Genomic DNA, 12063 nt, shown 5'->3' with positions numbered 1-12063 from the left:
TGATGAGATTGTACTTGAGGATTTATGATATGGTTGTGTGAGAGTGATGTGGCTCCACTTGAGAATGTGATACGGTTGATGAACTATATGAAGAGGTTACACTTGAGGATATGATATGGTTGAGTGATAGTGTGATATGGTTACACTTGAGAATATGATATGGTTGATGGATTATGTGATGAGGTTGTACTTAAGGATATGATATGGTTGTGTGGCAGTGTGTAGTGGTTCCAAATTGAATAATGTCATATGATTGAAGGACTATATGATGATGTTAAACTTGAGGATATGATATGATTGTATGACAATATGAAGTGGTTCCACTTGAGAATGTGATACGATTGATGAACTATGTGATGAGATTGTACTTAAGGATTTATGATATGGTTGTGTGAGAGTGATGTGACTCCACTTGAGAATGTGATACGGTTGATGAACTATATGAAGATGTTACACTTGAGGATATGATATGGTTGAGTGATAGTGTGATATGGTTACACTTGAGAATATGATATGGTTGATGGATTATGTGATGAGGTTATACTTAAGGATATGATAGGGTTGTGTGGCAATGTGTAGTGGTTCCAAATTGAATAATGTCATATGATTGAAGGACTATATGATGATGTTAAACTTGAGGATATGATATGATTGTATGACAATATGAAGTGGTTCCACTTGAAAATACGATATGGTGGATGGACTATATGATGAGATTGTACCACTTAATAATTTGTAATTGGATTGAACCAATTGATCATGTGGCCCACTCAACAATTTGTTGGGTGGCCCAATTGATAATTGGATTGAGCCAACGGACTAGTCTGATCTAGATTTCAAGCCCAGGCCCAGCCCCTCTGTTAATGTAATGATTAGATTATCCGATTTTCAAGTGGATTGTACAATATCACGTGTTGCAATTCTTCCAATGAGCTTTCTAGTTTATCTCCTTTATCCGCGTTCAAGACCTACCAAACAATGAAAATAAAAGGAATTGGACAGTAAGAATACAAGTATATATTCGGTGCAAGTTGGCAGGGAAACGAATTTGCAGGCATAGAATTAAGTTGTACAGTGAGATTAGTAGGGTTTGATGCTTGGTACTGACCTTTTTTTTTTCTTTTTTTTTTATTAATAAAAATGGTCTTTCTTCATAAAAGTTCTTCTAAGTTCAAAGAAAGAAACCTGAATTTGTTCTAAGCAATAGTGACCTGGGCTACTGAATGCGTCACATTGGCAAATACACCAGACGTTGCCTATTCAATCTCTCACACAAAGTCACCACAAAGATTGAACTATGCCAAGTCAAGAGAAATGTGCATGGAAACGCTTATGAGATTGAGTTGCTAGATAACTTAAATATCTCGCCAACTTTTAATATAGTGGATTTATTTTAGTATCATGACGAGATGCTTGATGTGCAAGACAAGTTATTACCAATATGGACAAACAGCCTCCACAGAAATAAAAAGAAAAATTTGAACAATTGTTGCATATGAAGACCATTGGCACTTGACAAGGCCAATACAAACAGTACTAGGTGAAATGGAAGAACAAATACTATTCCAAATGCATATGATTTAAGGACGATGAACTGAAAATGCATGCATACAACCACTGAACAGATTTAGTAACAGGAAAAGCCAGCTTGACTACTCTGGATAGAGAAAAAAGATTACAAGTTCAAATTTTATAAAGCAGAAAAATGCAGAAATAATGATCTGTGACCATTGAACAAACTAACAGAGACCGGTCGGCAGTTAATACTGACCAAAACTTGAGAAATACACAATAATTTTCTAAGAAGGTGAAAATAATGAGAGAAATGGTACATACTTCAAGTTCTCTGTAATCCATTCCCTTTAGTAGCACCTTTGAGCTGCTAGAACCTATGTTCTTGTATGCAGTTCCTAACCAGAAGCATTAGGGAGATCAATGATAAGATTAACTAAATAAGAGTTTGATTTAAGCTACAAATGCAAGCAGAAAAAGGCTTCCATAACATCTGTAAATATTGTTCCATAAATTTTTTTAGATGCATCCAAAATGCAAACTGAGAATTCCAGCAAATTCATATTGCTCTTATAACCAATTAGCAAGAAAGGCCTACATGGACCAGAAGCAATCAATTCTTCAGCTACATTTGGTTGCAAAACTGAATTTGAATTGTGATGTCCACACTGCAGTGAAATATCCAAGTAGTCAAGCATTCATAGTGATGAAGTAGCACTCATGTCAGGAGGTAATGTAATCCAAATCTGGAACCCAGAAGATGATATGCATGCTAGGGAAAGTAATTGTGGTTTGAACATTTCCCTTATAGTGAATATCAACGCAATTCAAATGTGCATCCAAACACAGCCTTAACAACTCCCTCACAACATTTATGCTTAAGTAGGATACTCAGATAGTTGCATACAGTTAGGATACTCTCTCTATCTAGCGAAGAAGCTTGGCAGTGACCTTAGAACATAGAAGTGTAGTGACCTTAGTGTTGAAAATATTGTGAGTCTATCACTAAGCCATGAGTAAGGACCCATTTCTTCATCTCTCCATGAACATAATGTGATCCCGAAAGGACAAGTTACTCAAGTTCATTGATAAATGAAGAGCATTCCCTTAATAATTCAATATGTCATAACAATTCAAAACACAAATGTAGATTGAAATCCATTCATAAACAACTCATTATCAATCTGATTCTTATTTGATAGAATTCACATGCAAATGAAGAGTACAAAAGCCCAAATTATTCCTTGATAGAAGCTGCTCTGTTGGTGCCCATTATGGACAGACCAAGCCCCAATGACTCCCAAGATTGGACTGTAGCCATGAAAGTTCAGTCAGTTTTCAGTTGAATGTCACCCATTGCAACTTTTTCTATACTTGGCCATCTACTTTTACGGCCACACGCTGAAAGTTTAAGATTGTACCATTGAAGAAAATAATATGGCAAGTCTGGTAGAATGCTAAATATATTGTTAAGAACTTAGGTTTCATGATACAGAACATTCCAATATCTTTAAAAAAAATGGAAAACCAACTGTCCAACTGTAGCTGACCACAATTAGTGGGATAAGGCTTCGATGATGATGAATAAGGTTGTCTTTCATATACTGTTGAATTGAATTGAATTGAATTGAGTGGGCTGCATGAAGTTTTTAATGGTGGGCATTCAATCACAATTAGATAATGCCCACCTTAACAATCCTGAAGAAGTTACAATCTCCTTCAAAGGAATCACGTTGTTATGATCAAGTCTTCTTAAAATTGTTATTTCACCTATTACATCATTTACTTTCTGCAAAATACAAAACAAAAAGGGAACCATATTCATAAGCATGAATATACCACTAAAATGACTTTCTCATTAATACATATGAGCACATGATTTATTACCAGCCTTGATTGATATGTTTATTAGAATAGAAAGGCCTAATCACAATAGCCTTTCATCTCAAAATCAATACACTACTGAAACTTAAGAGCAGTTAAAATCAGAACTTTGTACTTAGGCTTAAAAAGTGTTGAAGAATAGACAATCCATACAAAGTAAGACACTTAGTTCAGGACATACAGGATTTATATTTGTTCCTGTGAGTTAGGATTTATATTACTTATACAAGATCTAACTATTTTAAATATCTATTAACAACTAAGAGATCTACTTAGGAGGCAACGACCTTAACTACTAAAGTACCGACAAGTTTCTTACTTTGAGTTAGTATTTATATCACTTATACAAGAGCTAAATATTTTAAATATGTTGGGAGCAAGAATCAAACCCCTGACCTCAACTAGGAGGCATAAAATAAATAGTTAAAAACTTTACCATTTCAATATTGGGCCAAACAAGAATGACCATCATCACATAATAACACATGAAACTTACTACCCAAATGAATTTAAACAAAAAAAAAAAAAAAGATTTCATATCTTGAAACGATGCGTTGAAACTATAACTACAGAATAGAATCTTAAATATCGCAAGTAGCTAGAAATGCAAATGCATGTTCACCCATGGAATTTAGGCAAACTAATTTGAAATGTTATGTTATTCATCACAAAACTCCTTGAGATGGCAATCCCACCTTCAGTTGTTCATTTTCAAAAGTCTATTTATCCAACAACACACTATTAATGACTGGGACCTCCTGTATGACAGGAATTTGGTTTGTTGCTTCTTTCACAGCCTCTTGTTCCTTCACTAGCATCTTTTCAGTTTCTTTGAATTGAAGCTGCATCTCTTCCAATTGCATTTCTTCAATCTTGTTTTCCAATAAACTCACCATAGCCTATAACAAATTAATGTTGAGTGACATAAATATCATAAGAGGCCATTTCTGGATACCTCCACCAAATATCACAGAACTTCAACTGCTAAAAATGATTTTGCCATTCAATCTAAAAGAAATAAATACTGGCGTGATTTAATGCCATTTAAAAAAACGAATGCAATGACCACTAATAAAAAAATCCACTATGCAGTTCTCACCAAGAAAATTAGCATCATCTAAAGACCAACTAACTGGAATCAGCTACACGAATCCTTTTCTGCCATTGCACTCCATCAAGGACCATTTTCTCAGATAAACTAGTTCTCATGAAGGAGATGCATCCCTAAATATGGCCATTTAGTCAATCACCCAGGTTGCAACATTGCAATAAGATTTATATTAATGGAAGAAATGCTAAAATATATTTTCTTATGGTTTCTCTGCAACATTAGCAGAATAAGCTAATTCTACAACTAGGCAAGTTTCTCTACAACATTAGCAGCATAAGCTTATTCTACAACTAGGCAGATTGCTCAATGACATTTGTAGAATAAGCTTATTCTACAATATGTGTGGAGTGCGTCACATTGGCAAATACACCAGACGTTGCCTATTCAATCTCTCACACAAAGTCACCACAAAGATTGAACTATGCCAAGTCAAGAGAAATGTGCATGTTTCTTTTTACATTATACTATTATTATTTTATTTTTTTACTTTTTGCTATTTTTTTATGTAATTTCTTTTGAGGATTTTAAATGAATGAAGATTGAAAACTGGAAATAGAAAAATAAATTATAATCTTCGCCAAAATAAACAACCATCACATTTCTAAGTGAAATCACTTCACACTCACACAACTATATCATATCCTCAAGTGCAACCTCATCATATAGTCTATCAATCGTATCACATTCTCAAGTGGATCCACCACACCAACTGTTAAACAACCATATCATATCCTTAAGTGCAACCTCATCACACAGTCCATAAAGTGTTTCACATTCTCAAGCAGAACCACATCACACTATCACACAACCATATCATATGCATCCTCAAGTGCAACCTCATCATATAGTTCATCAACTGTATCAAATTCTTAAGTGGAATCACATCACACTATCGTCTCAACCATGTCATGTGCTCAAGTGCAACCTAATCACATAGTCCATCAACCATATCATATCCTCAAGTGTAACCACATCACATTATCATACAACCATATCATATCCTCAGGTGCAAACTCATCATGCTGTCCATCAATCGTATCACATTCTCAAGTGGATATATACCTCATCACATTATCACACTACTATACCACATCCTCAAGTGCAACTCCACATTGTCCATCAACCATATTACATTCCTAAGTGGACATATCATACTCACACAACCACATATCAACCACATATCATATCCTCAAGTGTAACCTCATCACATAGTCCTTCTATTTCTTTCATTCTCAAGTGTAACCTCATGACTCTCCATCCAATATGCTCATGAGGTCACAAAGACCTGAATAAAGAGGAAAAACAAATTTCATATTGATCCAAAACTTCGTGCCACAATCTTGTAGATATCTAGCGAATGGCCTTGTATTGTGACCTGATTCATCATATCTACAATAGTATTTGTCACGCCCCAAACTCGGAAACCGGGCTCACAAAATTCCCGATCGCCGAATCCGGCGCTGACAGCCTCCGTAGAACCCCATTCTCGACTCCCAGCGCCCATTCGCCAGGTTCCGATCTTGGGATGCTACAAGGAGGATTTTGTACATCAGTTTGATTCGTAATAAGCATAACCAAAGGCATAACCCACAAACAACAACCAAAAACTCCATCACATTTCCACTATAATCAAAAACTTTACAAGTACAATGAGCATAAGGGAAATACAATGAAGATGAACAAAACTCCAAAATGATCTGCCACGCACCCAAGCCTCAGCGCTGCTGCACGTCACCTGCACGCCACGATCGTGCATAAGCTTATAGAAAGCTTAGAGGGTGGTGAAAGTGTATGCTCAAGGTGGTAATGCAGCTATACAGTATCAGAGTAATGCGGAACAAGCTGATGAATGCCAAGAATACTATAGCCGTACCAAGGCCATGCGGTGCAAGGAATGATGTCGGCCATACCAAGGCCATGCAATGCGAAATGCAAGTCAAGCATACAAATCCTCGTCTAAGTCCACATGTCAATACGGCTCAAATCTGGAATATCACCGGGGTCTAGTACACTCCAAGCCAGATTGCCGCCCCATCGCGCGCAATAAGGTGAGTGGAAAAGACCTCACTATCCGCCTGCCAATATCGGGCTCGGCTCGTCAATAGCGGACCCATTCCTCGAGCTGGTCAGACTCAGCCTAGCATTGCCCCCTACTCTCGGGCGGGTAAGGCCGCACCCCCTTCCAACCGACCACGACACAGTGGAAAGCGCAACCGTCTGGTAATCGGCACTCGGCGCTCATGCATTCACTCGGTCTAGACGTTGGAGCAACCTCCGGGTACCATAAGGGTTTAGGGACTTTCACCCAGGGATATCTATCGCACCCATGTAAAATAGTATTTCCGGTATCGATCCTGCCAACCACGATACGTCTGTGGAGGCTACGGCCCTGATGTCGCTAGGGCATACAGTAACCAATCACACAATGCGAATGCATGAATCACACTATCCAGTCATACAGCAATCCTGCGCGTATCGTGCGCTCATGTAGGGCAACACCCCTTGTACGGGAGCCCCTAAACCATCTGCCCGAAGGCATATGCTATGATCAGGCATTTCTCATATCAAGCATACGTATGATGCATATGATTATGAATCATGGAATTAAACATGTTATATGGGATGGATGATAATCATAACAAGGATGGGCCTAAACGGCCTACACATCAGACGTACGAGCCTAACAATGGCCCCTAGGGAAAGTCATAATGCGGACATTTAACCACACTATACTTGCAATGTGGACGTCAAACCACCATTGCTCCCAAGGCATAGCCCTGACGTAAACATCATTACATAAATCATGTTGGGACTGCACATTGCAATGAACCTTAGGTACATCCCATTGGCTTTAAATACATCAAATGGGCCAAATCACATGGGCCTTATATTCATTAAGTGGGCCACATCAATGGGCCGCACCAATGGGCCTTACGTTCATTGCAATGGACTATAACCCGTGGGCCTTAGAGTGCATCAAATGGGCCTAATCATATGGGCCTTATATTCATCAAGTGGGCCACATCATTGGGCCACACCAATGGGCCCTATGTGCATTGCAATGGGCCTTAACCCGTGGGCCTTAGAATGCATCAAATGGGCCTACTCACATGGGCCTTATATATCAAATGGGCCTCGCCAATCGGGCCCCCATATGTACATCAAATGGGCCTAACCCATAGGCCTCAAAACATTTTTAATGGGCCGTAACCTATGGGCCTTAGAATGCATTAAATGGGCCTAATCTCATGGGCCTTATGAGTATCAAATGGATCACACCAATTGGGCCCTATATGTACATCAAGTGGGCCTCAACCCATTGGCCCCATTACATCTTAATGGGCCTCGACCCATTGGCCCCTAATGCATTAAATGGGCCCGGACCCATGGGCCTTGCATATACATTAAAGTGGGCCTCAATCCTAGCCCATAAGTGAACTGAAATGGGCCTTCCCCCACCTTTATATTATATATGATATACTATATAATATGTATACATTACATATAACATTATATATAATATAATATTATATATATGTATATATATATATATATATAAACACACACACGCATGCACCACACACGCACGCACCACACACACACGCACACGAGGCCCACCGGCCCTGGACGGTGGGGATAAAACACTTACATCACCTGGCTCCACGTCCACCGTCCCGGCGGACGGTGGGAATGAAACACATACATCAATGTGGGCTCCATGTGGGGCCCACCATAATGTTTATATTCCATCCAAACCATTGATAAGGTCAAGCAGACCTAGATGAAGGGTGACAACAAATTTCACCTTGATCCCAAACTTCTGTGGGCCCAGAAAAGGTTTCAAGGGTGGAGTCCAATTCACACTGTTTCCTTTGATGTGGGCCACCCGAGTCTTGGATGGACCTCAAATTTGAGGGGTGGTCCATGACCTCATGGTCCACCATATGAATGGATTGGATGACACATAAACATCAAGGTGGGGCCCACGGCTACAGCCGTGCTGGGCTGTACGTCGGCCAGTCCGCCCGCCTGCTGTGTTCAGTTTATTGTTATTTTTTTTTTTTTTTATGATTTTTGATTTTCTAAGGATTTTACAGGTGGGGTCCACATCCAGTGAATCCACTCCGTCCAGTAGCCCTCTATGGCTCAAGACAAGCAAACCAAGCCCAATATTGGGCATGTTTCAACGTATAAAAGATTTAGGGACGATTTCAATGGTGCAAACCACCATTTGCTACGGTATGGCCCACCAGGACTGCAAGTTGGCACCATATCTTGGTTCAACGCCTGAAATGGGGTCAGGAAAGGAATGGACGGCGTGGATTGAATACATGCATCAAGATGGAGTCTACACCAGTGGACCACCTCATTGGCTTGAAACCAAGGTAACCATTTTGCACTTTCCAACAGAAACGTCCAGCGTCAGTGGACGCTGGACTTTGTAAATACATTAGAGGTGGGCCCTGCTTAGGTGGGCCACCAAGTGATGTTGATGGATGGCACGAGTACTACACATATAAGGTGGGCCCCACTTATAAACGGGCTGGATAAAATACCTACTTCATGGTGGGGTCCAACCTGATGGGCCACACAGCTTCATCATCATAACCACAAAGAAAATAGAAATAAAAAAAATAAATAAATAAAAGAGAAAGGGAGAGAGATAGAGAGTGAGGCCCGCGTGATGGAGGGACCCCGGCACTATGGGCCCTCCCTTGCACTAAATCATACATCAAGTGGGTCCCATTTTATGTGGCCCATTAAAATTAAATCCAACGGTGGAGATCCCTTCTCCACCAAATTAAACGGTCTAGATGACCCTAAATATGCAAGAAGATAAACATCATGATGGGGTCCATGGAGGATGGCCCCATCATGGAATGATCATGATGATCCAAGTGGGCCATCGGCCACATCTTAGGGTCCAAAGTGAGATCCAAAGCATAGATCGGTTGGCCTCACTTGGCCCATCTTAAAAATATCAAAATCTACCCTATCAAGGCACCCACCACTTGATCTTCTTGCTCCCTTGGCTTCCTTAGCTCCTTGTGCTTCTCTTTGATGGAGGAAGATGAGAAATGGATGGTTGAGATGAGAGATCTAGGGATGGGAAGGTGGGCCACACATGAAACTTGGGAGAAATGGGGAACTCATACGTATGGGACTTGCTTATAGGAGAGTATGGAATGAGAGAGAGACTTGTAAGGGAGAGAGAGAGAGAGAGTGATGGGTGATGGAGTGATGGATGGGAGAGAGGGATGGGTGTAAGAAGCCTTTTTTGACTTTTTTGGCAAAAGGTGTAAGAGAGGTATGGGTTTGTGTAAGAGCTTTTTGACTTTGGGGGTTGCTTGGGAAAGGGTGAAAGTTGATGTGTACTTGACATGATGGGATTGATGGGATTGATTGATTGATGTGACACCTTGTAGAGATTCTCTCGGGATTCGCACGCGCGGCGTTTCCTCGCACCGAACGCTAACCCACAAGCATCGCATCAGCTCGCGAGTCGCGGCATCGGAACCGCGGCGGCGATCGGTCGCTAAGGTATAAGTCTGAGTTGAATCGACTCGGGTTGTCGGCACGAGAATCCAGGTCGCGCGTAAATACGGTTAAGGGTCGAAGGTTGCGGAATTCGACCGAGAGACCGCGGAAGCCTATGGAACGGTACGGTCTAGGATACGGGGCTTACAGCTCTCCCCTCCTAATAGAAATTTCGTCCTCAAAATTTACACAATCATCGCAACTAGGCAGAACTCAAGAGGGAGAAGAAACATAACATCACTATATAAAATCAGAGATAACATACAACATACAATACATAATCAATCATCAAAAAGATGGGGATAACGCTCTCGAATCTCAACATCGCGCTCCCAAGAAGCCTCCTCAAAGATATGGTGCCAACTTGCGGTCCTGGTGGGCCATACTGTAGCAAATGGTGGTTTGCACCATTGAAATCGTCCCTAAATCTTTTATACGTTGAAACATGCCCAATATTGGGCTTGGTTTGCTTGTCTTGAGCCATAGAGGGCTACTGGACGGAGTGGATTCACTGGATGTGGACCCCACCTGTAAAATCCTTAGAAAAGGAAATAGAAAAAAAAATAATAATAAACTGAACACAGCAGGCGGGCGGACTGGCCGCCGTACAGCCCAGCACGGCTGTAGCCGTGGGCCCCACCTTGATGTTTATGTGTCATCCAATCCATTCATATGGTGGACCCTGGGGTCAGTGGACCACCCTTCAAATTTGAGGTCCATCCAAGACTCGGGTGGCCCACATCAAAGGAAACAGTGTGAATTGGACTCCACCCTTGAAACCTTTTCTGGGCCCACAGAAGTTTGGGATCAAGGTGAACTGTGTTGTCACCCTGCATCTAGGTCTGGGACCTCATCAACGGGTTGGATGAAATATAAACCTTACGGTGGGCCCCACATGGAGCCCACATTGATGTATGTGTTTCATTCCCACCGTCCTCCTGGACGGTGGACGTGGAGCCACTGTGATGAGTGTGTGGGCCCACTGAGGGACGGTGGGCCTCGTGTGCGTGTGTGTGTGGTGCGTGCGTGTGTGGTGCATGCGTGTGTGTGTTTATATATATATATATATATATATATATATATATATATATATATATATATATATATATATATATATATATATATATATATATATAATATTATATTATATATAATGTTATATGTAATGTATACATATTATATAGTATATCATATATAATATAAAGGTGGGGGAAGGCCCATTTCAGTTCACTAATGAGCTAGGATTGAGGCCCACTTTAATGTATATGCAAGGCCCATGGGTCCGGGCCCATTTAATGCATTAGGGGCCAATGGGTCGAGGCCCATTAAGATGTAATGGGGCCAATGGGTTGAGGCCCACTTGATGTACATATAGGGCCCAATTGGTGTGATCCATTTAATACTCATAAGGCCCATGAGATTAGGCCCATTTAATGCATTCTAAGGCCCATGGGTTATGGCCCATTAAAAATGTTTTGAGGCCTATGGGTTAGGCCCATTTGATGTACATATGGGGGCCCGATTGGCGAGGCCCATTTGATATATAAGGCCCATGTGAGTAGGCCCATTTGATGCATTCTAAGGCCCACGGGTTAAGGCCCATTGCAATGCACATAGGGCCCATTGGTGTGGCCCAATGATGTGGCCCACTTGATGAATATAAGGCCCATATGATTAGGCCCATTTGATGCACTCTAAGGCCCACGGGTTATAGTCCATTGCAATGAACGTAAGGCCCATTGGTGCGGCCCATTGATGTGGCCCACTTAATGAATATAAGGCCCATGTGATTTGGCCCATTTGATGTATTTAAATCTAATGGGATGTACCTAAGGTTCATTGCAATGTGCAGTCCCAACATGATTTATGTAATGATGTTTACGTCAGGGCTATGCCTTGGGAGCAATGGTGGTTTGACGTCCACATTGCAAGTATAGTGTGGTTAAATGTCCGCATTATGACTTTCCCTAGGGCCATTGTTAGGCTCGTACGTCGATGTGTAGGCCGTCTAGGCCCAT

General features: G+C 41.0%; 1 long non-coding RNA gene across 1 annotated transcript; it reads right to left on the bottom strand.

The window, feature by feature from the left end:
• Positions 1-929: 929 nt before the first annotated feature.
• On the bottom strand, positions 930-4672 carry LOC131237531 (uncharacterized). Its single transcript, XR_009167297.1, has 3 exons — positions 4092-4672; positions 1837-1910; positions 930-968 (listed from the first exon to the last, which is right to left on the bottom strand). It is a non-coding gene; the product is annotated as an uncharacterized LOC131237531 (long non-coding RNA).
• Positions 4673-12063: the final 7391 nt, after the last annotated feature.

This window comes from Magnolia sinica, chromosome 2 (assembly GCF_029962835.1).
Source record: "Magnolia sinica isolate HGM2019 chromosome 2, MsV1, whole genome shotgun sequence".
Classification (NCBI taxonomy): domain Eukaryota; kingdom Viridiplantae; phylum Streptophyta; class Magnoliopsida; order Magnoliales; family Magnoliaceae; genus Magnolia; species Magnolia sinica.
This window is presented reverse-complemented; position numbering and strand designations above follow the sequence as displayed.